The sequence below is a fragment of the Kryptolebias marmoratus genome, linkage group LG9 (genome assembly GCF_001649575.2).
Source record: "Kryptolebias marmoratus isolate JLee-2015 linkage group LG9, ASM164957v2, whole genome shotgun sequence".
NCBI classification, from domain to species: domain Eukaryota; kingdom Metazoa; phylum Chordata; class Actinopteri; order Cyprinodontiformes; family Rivulidae; genus Kryptolebias; species Kryptolebias marmoratus.
This window is the reverse complement of record NC_051438.1, coordinates 21,583,341-21,594,640: the sequence shown is the minus strand read 5'-3', so window position 1 is coordinate 21,594,640 and position 11,300 is coordinate 21,583,341. Positions and strand designations below refer to the sequence as shown.

Sequence of the window (11,300 nt, the reverse complement as noted above, 5' to 3'; positions counted from 1 at the left end):
GGGGGGGGAGGGGGGGGGGTGGGGGGGGATTTACTACAGAGTTCTCCTTTTTTTAAATATATATATATTTAATTTGTTTGCAGGGTTTTTGAAACGTGTTATCTTCAAAGAAGCTTTTGGTGTTTTGCGGTGATGCCACGGCTCTGACTTCACTTTAGTCTAATGAGCCTTAGCATCAAACACAGCCTGACCCCACCAGCTCTGCCGGGGCCATAAATTAACAAAAGTCTCCTTTAGTCTTCGCGGTAAAGGTCGGGAACGCCACGAGGACTGGCCCCGAAAACACACATTTCTTCCTGATATTGGTAATTAAAAAAAAAAATATATATATATATATATATATATATATATATATGCAAAGCGACTGAAAACAGGTCAACAGTACGAAGCTGAGAAGTCCCGACTCTTCTAACGCATCGGCTCGCGTTTAGGCTCGGACCTGCGGAGCGAAGTGCACAGCTAAAAGGGCTTTGTTTACGTTGAGCGCGCACCTGCATTTCAGAGCACGTATCAGGAGAACAACGGGAGTGAATTCCTCCGAACAGCACTGATTGATCAGGATGACACGCTGATGTTATTAACCCGTAGAGTTAAAAGTAGACGAACAAACTCCTGAAACACTTTAAACGCAGCGTGAAGGGAAGTGTTTCCTTCATCTTTTTAAAGGCAGTCTTTTATCGCCTTGGTTTAGACGTGATTCGGTTTCTGTGCTTGTTTCTTGTTGCAGACGCATCGAGATAAGACGGCTCTCCTGATCTCACTGAACGTAGACACGGACCAATTAATCAGCCGATATACGACACTTTTTAACAATCAGACGGCTTAGTGGTTTAGTTCCTTTTTTTAAAGTGAGAATGTTCTTTTTTCTGTATTATTTTTAACCGTACAAATTCCGCTAGGTGTTGGTAAATACACGTTTATTCAAGAGTAAAGCATAATTGTTTTATTTTGTTAAACCAAAATAAATTAAAGATTGGTGTGTGTGTGTCGGCCATCAGCTGCACCGGCTGTACAGAAAAACCTCTAAAGGGTCGACCTTTATTGGAGACATATAATCACAATAAAGACGATTCTATTCTACCCTAAAGATCACTGGTTCTATCCTGTTCTGAACCTTTAAGTTCTGACACTCTGAACATTGAGACGTGTCCCAGAAAAGACGTTTGGTTTAAATTATTTAGCGTCTTTATGACCGTAGAGTCCACAGACCACAAACCTAAAACATCCCATCAAACATCGCCGCTGAGCGAGACAAAGCGGGGGGACAAAGCGGGGGACAACGCGGGGGGACACTGCGGGCCGAGCTGAATGGTTTCAGGATGTGGTAACGCTGCTGCGAACATTTAAAGGAATAAAAAGTAAAAACGTTCCGTTTCCTTTGCAGCATCTCCAGCTCTGTCACCCACCACCACCAGCAGAGCTGTGTCAAAATCACATTTCCTGTTACTGTCAGGTCGGCCCAGGTTCTGGATTCCTGCACTGAATTTTTTAACGAGAAGCTGGTCTTTCAGGAGCAAAACTTTTGAATAATGCGTGGGGTTGTTTTGGGGGTTGGTGGGGGTTATTCTTAGCTTGGCAAACGTTTAGTCCAAAATGACCAGAACCCCCAACCACCACCACCTCCAGACAAACAGCCACGGCTCTCCTGCTCCATAATCACATTTTGGCTCAGTAGTTAAGCAGCAGACATTACTGAGCTGTAATTAGGCCACTTGTCTTTACCTGGATCCTGGGAGCAGCAGGCCAGGATCCACTCCTGCACAACAAACATGCAGGACCTTGTTCTGCTTTGCTTCTAATTCCAACTCTTACTGGGAGGAAATAAGCAGCGAGGCAGCACTGGACCACTGGAACCACGACCAGGACCGACTACTTCCCGGCTGGGGCTTCGGAGGGGAAAGGAGGGGTTCGGTACCTTTCGTGGCAGCGAGGACAGAAGGAACTGGGGATTGTTGTTATTATTAATAATAATAAAGAAGCCGATCAATGAAAGGGGAAACACAAAGCGGGCAGCTGACACATCGCGTTGTCTGGGCCGGGAGGGGAGGAGGTGGACCCGGACCCGGAGCTCTCCCGGTACTGACCGGACGGACCGGTCCGCGGACTGATCGTGGACGAGGCGTTCTGCGCACGGTCCAAATGAAAGCGTGCTGTTCGGGTTCAACACCCCTCCACCCCCCACCTCCTCTTTGTTTTTCTTTAAAGTGTGTCGTGCTCAAAGTGGTTCTGCCGGACTCGTACCGGGGGGGTTACGGACCCGGTTTCAGACCGCCATGCTTTTAGGAGGACCGTCCCGTCTGAGTTTTCACCTGGTCGGATGATGTCGGGGCTGCTGGGGGGGAGACGGGTCCAAATAAAAACAACAATATGCCTCCAGTTTGGTAAATAAAAAAAAAAGAAAAAGTACAGACGGGATGATGGGAGCTGCTCACAGAAACGCTGGTGGTTCTGGTTCTGCAGAATCGAGCTCACCACGTCGTGCTAAAACGAGCGGAGAGCCACCGATGTCTGGGCCGGACCGCGTCGGGGTCTGGGGAGGTGGATTCCGCCCAGATGTCACCTCCAACTTGGTCCGTTCGCACATGTGACACGATCCGCGGGTTCACGGCGGAACACCGCGGCGGCGGCTCCTCCGAGACGCGAGCCGGGGGGAGGGCGAGGTGGGGGAGAGAGAACAGGGAGGACGACGAGGAGGAAAACGCGAGAATATCCAGGTCAAAGTTTGTCGGAGTTTCGGTCGCCCTCGTCGGCGTCGTGCAGTGCCCCCTTTAATGCCCCCTGCTCGCCCGGAACGCCTTTGTTATTAGTGCTCCCGCTCGGCGCCGCTCCGGCTTACCTCCGCTCCGAGCCGCCGACAGCCTGGACGCCTGCGGGGGCCGAGCAACAAGCTGCCGCCGCGGGGTGGGTGGGGGTGGGCGCGGGGAGGGGGGAAGCTCCGCGGCCGGCCGGGGCTGGCTCTTCCAGGCGGCGATGAATCCGGCAGAGCTGCTCTGGCTCGTCCTCGCGATCTTCCCTTATTGCCAGTTTTTCGGTCTGCAGCAGCTGGAGATGAGAATCGCGCACCCTGGGTCCTAGCGCCGGGCGGAGCCCTACAGGTGAAGAGCTCCAGCTCCCAGACCCCCTCACCTCCGGGACGAAAGCCCGCGCGCACGAGGTGCTGTTACTTCGGACCGAGCACGGCCCTCGGGTTTAATGACACACACTCGCTTTTAAGGTGGAATGACGGCTGCCATTTTAAGTCGCACCCAGGTGTGAGCGGATCTTAGCGGGTCCTAATTGCCGCCCCCCTCCAGTAAACAAAGAGTTTCCCTGTAAGTCTGACTTCATTTCTGTATGACTGAGTTCACTCCGGACAGAGCCTTAAAGCCATAACAGCTGCTAAAATACGGGATCTTTCAAGGTTTTAGGTTTGAATTTTTATAAATCTGTGATAAAAAATAACCTCTAAATACGCATCAATCACTACCAAAAGTCTAATAAATGAGCAAACGTTGTTGCCAACAATTATGAGTCGTTTGTTTACATTCGGACATTAACGGTTCGGGCAGACTCACTAATAATAATAATAATAATAATCCCCGGATGTAAACAGAGTCAGAGACATCAGGTCGGAGGCTAAAAGCTAAAGTTCTTCTTCTACTGAAAAGAAACTGAGGACGAAGAGTCGGCAGAAGTGGGGCCATTTTGGGGAGGAAGTGGAGCGGTGGGGAGCGTTAAAGCACGAGAGATTCTGTAACTGATCGCTGAGTTTAGTTGTGTTTGCTGTTTTCTAACGCAGTTTTTATGAAAGCCCTGATGAGTTTGAGTTACATTAACCCCCTCAAACAATCATTTAATGACGCGGAAACTGTTTTAGAAGCATAAAAATACAAAACACTGAAAAGTCCCATTATTTGACAGCCGCGAGCAGAAAGTCCAGTGTCATATCTACCTGCAAACGTCTCATTGGGTTCGGCCAAACTGTAACATTTTTATCCCCTAATTTAGTATCCCTTTGTACAAATGTTTCATGTTTCCTAATTATTCATTTCCTTAAGCCTGGTGGCTAAAGTTTACTTCAAAATGTCTCGGATGATTCCGTTAATGATGGTAAACTCTGGATGATGACTAAATTTATTACGAGGCCTCCATCTTATCGCAGGGATAATTCAAGGCCTAGTACTCTTCAAAGGAATGCATATCGCCCGCCACCGTTCATGCCAGAGTTTTAGACTAAGACCATCTTCATGTTTTGCTCAAACCTTAAAAATGACGTCACGTGCGACCTCATGCATGTCGCGCTCAGAGTATACCACACCACAAAGATCTGTAAAACTGGCTGAATATTAGCCATTTGGTTTTGTTTTAAAGTCAGTTGGCTGTGGCAGTCATCTTGAATTGGGTTGACTCCATTTATAAATGTACAAATATCTAATTTATCCAGTGGCTTTTAAGATGTTTTGGCACCAGACAGTCAGACAAGCAAAAATATTCCCTTCCACCTTCACCTTTCGGCAGCAAACATAATGTTGGTTTAAAGTTTGGCACATCGTAGGTTTGCTGAAGTCAAACTCAGACAAGTGTAAACGTTTGGGCCCGTCAGGAACCAGCAGAGCGTCTGTTTGAGGTAAACGGGTCAAGCTCTCACCGCTGGAAAGGCTGTGTCTCTTTCCTGTGTTGATAAAAACCAAGCAGGTACCAGGTGATGGACCAGTCCCACTGCCTGACACCAACAGGTGAAGTCGGATGAGGATGTTTTTGCTCGTGTCTGTGTGTAATCACTAAATGTACGCCCACAACTGAGTCACTTGATTTAAGATGTCTGCCGCAGCCAACGGACCATAAAAACATGGCTGTAGCTGAGACTGATCCCCAACACGTATTTTGAGCAAACTGCAGAAGATCTTTGTTTAAAATGTTGTCATTAAATGGAGTGGATTATTTGTGTCTGTTAGCAACGCAGCTATGATAATGACTGCATGTAAATCTGCAAGTCAGCTCAATTCAAGATGGCCGCCACAACCTTAGAGAAAAATCAAAATGGCTAAAGTTCAGTCAGTTTTTCCGATATCGTGCTAAAATCTGGTGCGGTAGTAGCTGAGAGTCACTCTGAGTGCGGCTCGTTGCTCCAGGCTTTAGCATTGACCGTTGGAGTCAACCTTTGTTTGTCTGTTAGCAAAATATTTCACGAACCGCTGGGCAAATTTTTATTAAAACTTTCAGAAATGATTCGTTCCGCGTGCGTCTGCAACTGACTCATTGTTGGAGTCAACCCATTTTAAAATGGCCGCCACAGCTTATCAACATTAGCCCACATGAAAATGTCTTCAACTCAGAAAGTTGTACAGATATTGAGCTAAGGTTTGGTGTGGTAGTAGCTGAGAGTCATCCACGTCACATGCTCTGAGTGTGACATTTCGAGGCGGCGGGCGATAGGCATTCCTTCGATGGACACTAGGCTTTTAATGTATATTTTTTTCGTGTGTCGGCTTCCATAATGTTCCAGCAGAAAGGCGTCGGCGAGGACGCGGCTCCATATTTCCTCTGCGAATGAAATATTGATGTTCGGGGTGAAGTTCTGAAACGGCTGCAGAATCTGAGAGTTTCAGCAAATCTGCGTCGTGTCGGAACGCACGGGCGAGAAAAAAACAAACGGCACGGCTTTAATCCCCAGATGTTTTCCTTCTCCCGTCAGCTGCGTCTCTTCGGAATGTCAACCGGTAAAAACAAACTAATCTAGGGGAAAAAAAGAAAAAGAAAAAAAAGATGCAACATATGCACAAGCAGCATGGAAATCTACGCCTCCAACAGCTCACCATCCATCCGGGCTTTTATCCATCCACCGTGACTAAAATACAGTATCTGACATCTGCTGTACACACGACAGCTCGTCCACGCAGATTATCAGCTGATCATTTTAACATATACTATAAACCTGTGGACAAATGTATCATCTAACTAAAATAAGTCCTTCACGGAGATGTTTGACAGGACCGGACTAACGTCTGGTTAACGGATCGGAGGCGGCAGGACTCGTTCTCTTGGCAACATGACGCGGAGGAATGTGACGAAATAAAAACACACAAATATAACCTTACTTATCCTCACAGCGCTGAAAGGAAATCTGGATCGTCACACAAACAGTAAATATGCTGGCTGCACAACTTCCAGTCAGGATGGTGCAAAAGTTTTCAGCCAATCGTAATTTTTAAACCTTTCTTTATTCTTTTAAAGTGATCTGGATCAATAGTTCTCAAAAGTTTGTTTTGGGCTTTGGTTGCTTTTTAATCACCTGCTGCTGAAAGGCAAATATGGAGTGATAATGTTGGTTTTTGTTTTTTTTTTGTATCTGTCTGTTGCTAAAATATCTCATGAACCGCTGAATAAATTTTAATGAAGCTACTGGTCATAACCCTGGAAACCCTTGGTGGATACTGTGCCTAAAATCATCCTTTATGGCCAGAAAAATTGTTATCTGACGCGATGTCGAGTCAATGCTAGTTTAATGTGACACGAGGCAGAAGTTCAAAGGACTCGTTTTTTGCCATCTCCTTTTGTTTGGAGCGTCTGAGTTTTCTGTTTTTGACGTACGTACGGGCCCGTCGTAGTTACTGGAGCGTTCTGGGTCGTTTTCTGTGTCTCTGTGTGGATGAAAACGTTCCTATAAACGGTGCCGTGTTTGTAATGTTTTCAGAAACGACAAATCAAACGATTGTTTTGGACGGACAGCATTTCCGTGTGGGCAGGAGCCAAAGATCCAAACGACATACCTGTAGAAGTATGACGATGTCTACTATTAAGATGTTTTTTTTTTAAAAACACCATCCTAGATCTTGAGAGGGCACCCGAGGAATGGAGGAGCAGGGTTCTGGTCCTGATGTTCACGAACAAGGGAAATGTGCAGAGTTGTAATAATTACAGAAAGATAAGGTCAATGAGCCGTACCATGAATGATCAGGGAGAACGTTTTTAAAACCAGGTTAAGAAGCGAGGTGATCCCTGAGCAGCAGGATGGTCAGGAGCTGCACCGTGTCTCTGTGGATCGAGAGGAAGCAGAAAACAGGGTCCCGAAGGAGGAACCGTGAGATGCTCAGGTCCGGCAGAGAAGTATGAGGTGAGGTGTGGATCAGCTCTGAAACTTTTCTTGTTTGTGATTGGACACGTTGACAGATGAGGACAGACGAGGTCAGGTAGAGGTCCCCGTGAACTAAAGCGTGAGGAACAGGCGGAAGAGAGTCTGGAGAGGTGGAGCGACGCTCTGGAGAGGAGAGGAATGAAAGCTGGGTGAAAACGAGACAGAATCCCTGGAGACGGGTGGAACTAGGGACCAACCATCCAGAGCAACAAGCCGAGAACAAGGAGACGACTGTCAGGGGTGATTGGTGACGGACAGACCGCTCCAAGAGAGAAAGGGAAGGTTTACGAGATGGTGGCGATTCCTGCTGAGATGTGTGGTTTAAAGATGGCGGCACCAACAAAAAGACAGGAGGTGGAACTGGAGGTGAAGAGATGAAGGACTGAAGTGAACAAGTTTAGAAATGAGCGCATCAGCAGGACAGCTCAGGCTGGACAGTTTGGAGACAAACTTAGAGAGGAGAGGGTGAGATGGTTTGGACATGTGGAGAGGAGGGACAGTGGACATGTTGGACAAGGGACGTTGAATATGAAGCTGCCTGGGAGGAAGACCACGGAGAGGGTTAACGGATGAGGTGAAGAGGGTTGGTGTAGCAGGATGGGGTCAGGGACTCCTAAAGGATCGGCCGAAAGAAGAAGAAGACGACAAAAAGACTAATAATACCACAGGCTGGAGTTATTTTTAATATGGCCAGGTACTGGACTGAAGATGGGTGGAAGATCAGCCAAAATTTTTTGAAAGACTCTCAGAAAATATGGAGAATGACCCTTCAGAAGTAAAGTTCTTACATTTTACTGATAAAACAGACTGAAAGAAAACCGATAAGATGCCTGAAAATGCTACTGACCGACTGAATGTTTCAGGTTTTCTATCAGCACGAGTTAAAAACTGAACCCATCTTCGGTTTGGGTTGAAGGCCGAGGTGATTCCAAAGGGGGGCAACTGAAAACCCAAACGACCTGAACGTGTGGAGGGTGACTCTCAGCTACTACCCCATCGGGTTTTAGCTCCGTATCTGTAAAAAGAGCTGAGTTATAGTAATTTCTGTTGAAGATGCTCACCCAGAGCTTCATTAAAATCCGTCCACTGGTTCACGAGATATTTTGCTAACAGACAGAGTTTACTCCAGTAGTTAACGACAAAGTTTCTTCAGTTACCCACCTGTCAGGAGGAACCAGGAGGACACTAAATTTGGTATACTCCATGTTGTCTTTGCCTTATGTTTTGTATATTTAATATTTCAAGTATTTCACCAGGCTGCCTTTTAGCATCACAGACATTATTAAACAAATTCAGTCTGCTGATTTAATTAAGCACATCTTGAATCTGGATTCCTCCCATGTTTATTATTATTTGTGGCCTGCTGTTGGAGCCAGGACCAGTGAGAATAAAAGCTCTGGCTCTCAGGGTGTTTCAGTATATTTCCAAAGCTTCACTGCTCCTCCTTCGCTGACAGCCACACAAACTCAAGCCCAAACGGTCAAGAATGAAAACACGCATTAATGTTTTTCAAGTTGGAGAAAAAGCTGCACGATCTCCGAGCTGTAATCACTGAATTCAGGCCCCCGGAGAGGGAAGAGTCTTCTTGACAGATCTGATCGTATCCAGACTGATGCTTGATGAAAGGGATCCTTAAGGTGAGCATCAATCAGGGACAAATCCCCAAACGTCTGCACGGTTATACGCAGAACGCCTCGGAGTGGCGTTCGGCAGACCGATCCTGACCGGTCAGAGCGAAACAGATAATTAACTCTGTGATAATTAAACGAGAGCTGCCGCATTCGGCCAACATATCGAGGTATAGACAGAAAGCGTTCGAATCAGCGCCGCTCTCCCGTTTTACGGCGGGGGCCGACGACCTTGCGCTCGTCCAGGGGCCCTCCTTCGTCCCGCTCCGCTCGTGTTGAAGAGGCGGAACGGGCTCGATTCGCGGGTTCAGGAGCGAAGACCAGAAAACACAAACTCTGCCCGCCACGTGCATCTATTTGCCTCTGAAAACAGGTCAAGCGTTAAACTGCGTTTGTGGTGCTCCGCCGCCATGTTGGATCTTTAATTTTTACTCGATCTACCTCTCTTTTTTCGCTCACGCCGTTCCACCTAAACCTCTCCTCGGGGATCCTACGCCCGTCCGATTCCGCCGTATTTGTTCCCCTGCTCAGCCTGATGTAGGTCAGTCTCGAGGGCTTTGTTTACACTGAGCGCGTACCTGCATTTCAGGGTTACATATCAACACACCCGGAAAACTACCGGCACAAACTCTTTCAAACTGCACCCCTCGGTAAAGTCCGGGGTAATGTTTTCCTTAGGCGTGATTGTACATTCAGCTTTAAATGATAAACTCAGTCCCGGCTCTGCTTTCTGTGGCGTCTTTAAATGTCACTCGCAGCCGGTGATGTGTAATGTTTCAACCTTTTAGGTGCTGTGAAATATTAAACATAAACAACACACACTTGGGTTGACTAAATAACAGTCCGCCCTCTTCTTATTTGCTGCTAAGCACCTTAGACTTGTGAGTAAATGAAATTATTTTTAAACTTTGTCAGCTTTGATCCTTAAGTTTCATCTTCGTCTGGATTAGGATGTGCTCACGTTTAGGTGATTAGATGCAGCAGAAAGTGTCTTTTCGAGATAATAATTTTAAAAGAATCCCAAGTTTGGACATGTGCACTCCTGGTCTATGCTAGCTGAGTAGCAAATTCGGTACAAACCTTAATCCCGCGGAGGAGGCGGCGAATGACGGCGATCCGTCCGAGTCGACGTTGTTTTTAGTTCCCGGGCTTCGTGTTCGCTCGGTCACAAAGGCCGAGCCTCGGAGCGGAGCCGAGCCGCGCTGAGTCGACACATCCCGGGGGGGCAGGTTAGACCCGGAGGAAGGACCCGGAGGTTCGCTGCGCTGCGCTGCGGCGGACGAGCCGGAATCGCCGGGGGTCCCTTTTATTGTCTCCCCTCGGTCGCCGCGGAGCCTCGGCGGAAGCAGGCCGCCGCTGCCGCCGCGTCGCCCGCCACCACGTTCATGTCGGGACCCGCCGCTTCGCGCGCAGCGGTCGGTTCCATAGTGTAGCGGTTATCACGTCTGCTTTACACGCAGAAGGTCCTGGGTTCGAGCCCCAGTGGAACCACGTTTGTTTTCTGTCCGGAGCCGCGAACACCCGAACAAAAGACACTGCGGGACAGCCCGGAGAGGACTGCATGTCGCCCGCCACACTTTATTAGTTTGACCCCAACAGTCGAAGCTGAAGTTTTAGGCAAACATCTGGAGCTGGGGATGACTCTCAGCTACTACCACACCAACATTTTAGCTCCTTATCCGCCAAACTGACAGAGCTGGAGCCATTTGAGTGTTCCCTAAGGTCAGCTGGCTGTGGCGGCCATCTTGAATGTGGCTTGGCTCCAGAGGTGCATCCAGTGATCTGTTTCCTGAAGGCTTCATCAAAATGTCTCCAGTGAGATATTTTGCTAACAGACATTGACAAACAGGCAAAGATCTTGTTAGCGCTCAGGATGCTCGTTGGGAATCAGTCTCAGCTACTACCACACCGACTCTTAGCTCAACGTTTATAAAATCTGACTGAGTTTTAGCCATGTTGTGTTTCTGTGGTCAGCCAGCTGCGGCGGCCATCTTGACTCAGTCTGACTCTAAACAAGTGTAGGTGTGATGTAAAATTGGTCCAGTGGTTCATGGCATGTTATGGTAACACATAAAAGTTAAAGGTTGTAAGTTTAAATGTTGTTAAACTAATATGATTATTCTGGTACAGCATGACTTTAACATCATGGTAAAGCAAACAGTGATTTTCCTAAACATTTGTTGTGGTTTCATGATTTGTTTACGATGCTGAAACCTTTATGTCTGCCTGTTGTAAAAAAAACAAAAAACAAAATAACAAACGTCTGCTCAGATATAACAGAAAAGACTGTTTGCCTGATTTAATCCTCTTTATTTGACTAATAGCTACATCTGTATTGATTATTGTATTGAATAAATGACTTAAAGGTAATAAGTTTGAGCTCTAGCAATCTGATGGTTACCTGTAAAAAGATTTTTGTTAATTTGTTTGTGATTAAAGGGAATAAAAAAAACAACTCAAGCCATCGGATCAGTTTGGTTAGATCAACTATTGGATCGAAGCACTTTAACGCTTTAAATTTACGCTCTCTGATTTGAAAATCAGGCTACAAAACAATC

General features: G+C 47.0%; 1 protein-coding gene and 1 non-coding gene across 2 annotated transcripts in view; one reads left to right on the top strand and one right to left on the bottom strand.

The window, feature by feature from the left end:
* bcorl1 (BCL6 corepressor-like 1) overlaps nt 1-10,163 on the bottom strand; it is a 25,647-nt gene extending 15,484 nt beyond the window's left edge. Inside the window, exon 1 of the mRNA XM_037977360.1 lies at nt 9,823-10,163. The gene's annotated coding sequence lies outside the window, so the exon portion shown is untranslated. The remainder of the gene's footprint in view (nt 1-9,822) is intronic.
* Nucleotides 10,161-10,233, top strand: trnav-uac. The gene has a single exon. It is a non-coding gene; the product is annotated as a tRNA-Val (tRNA).
* The last annotated feature ends 1,067 nt before the right edge of the window (nt 10,234-11,300 follow it).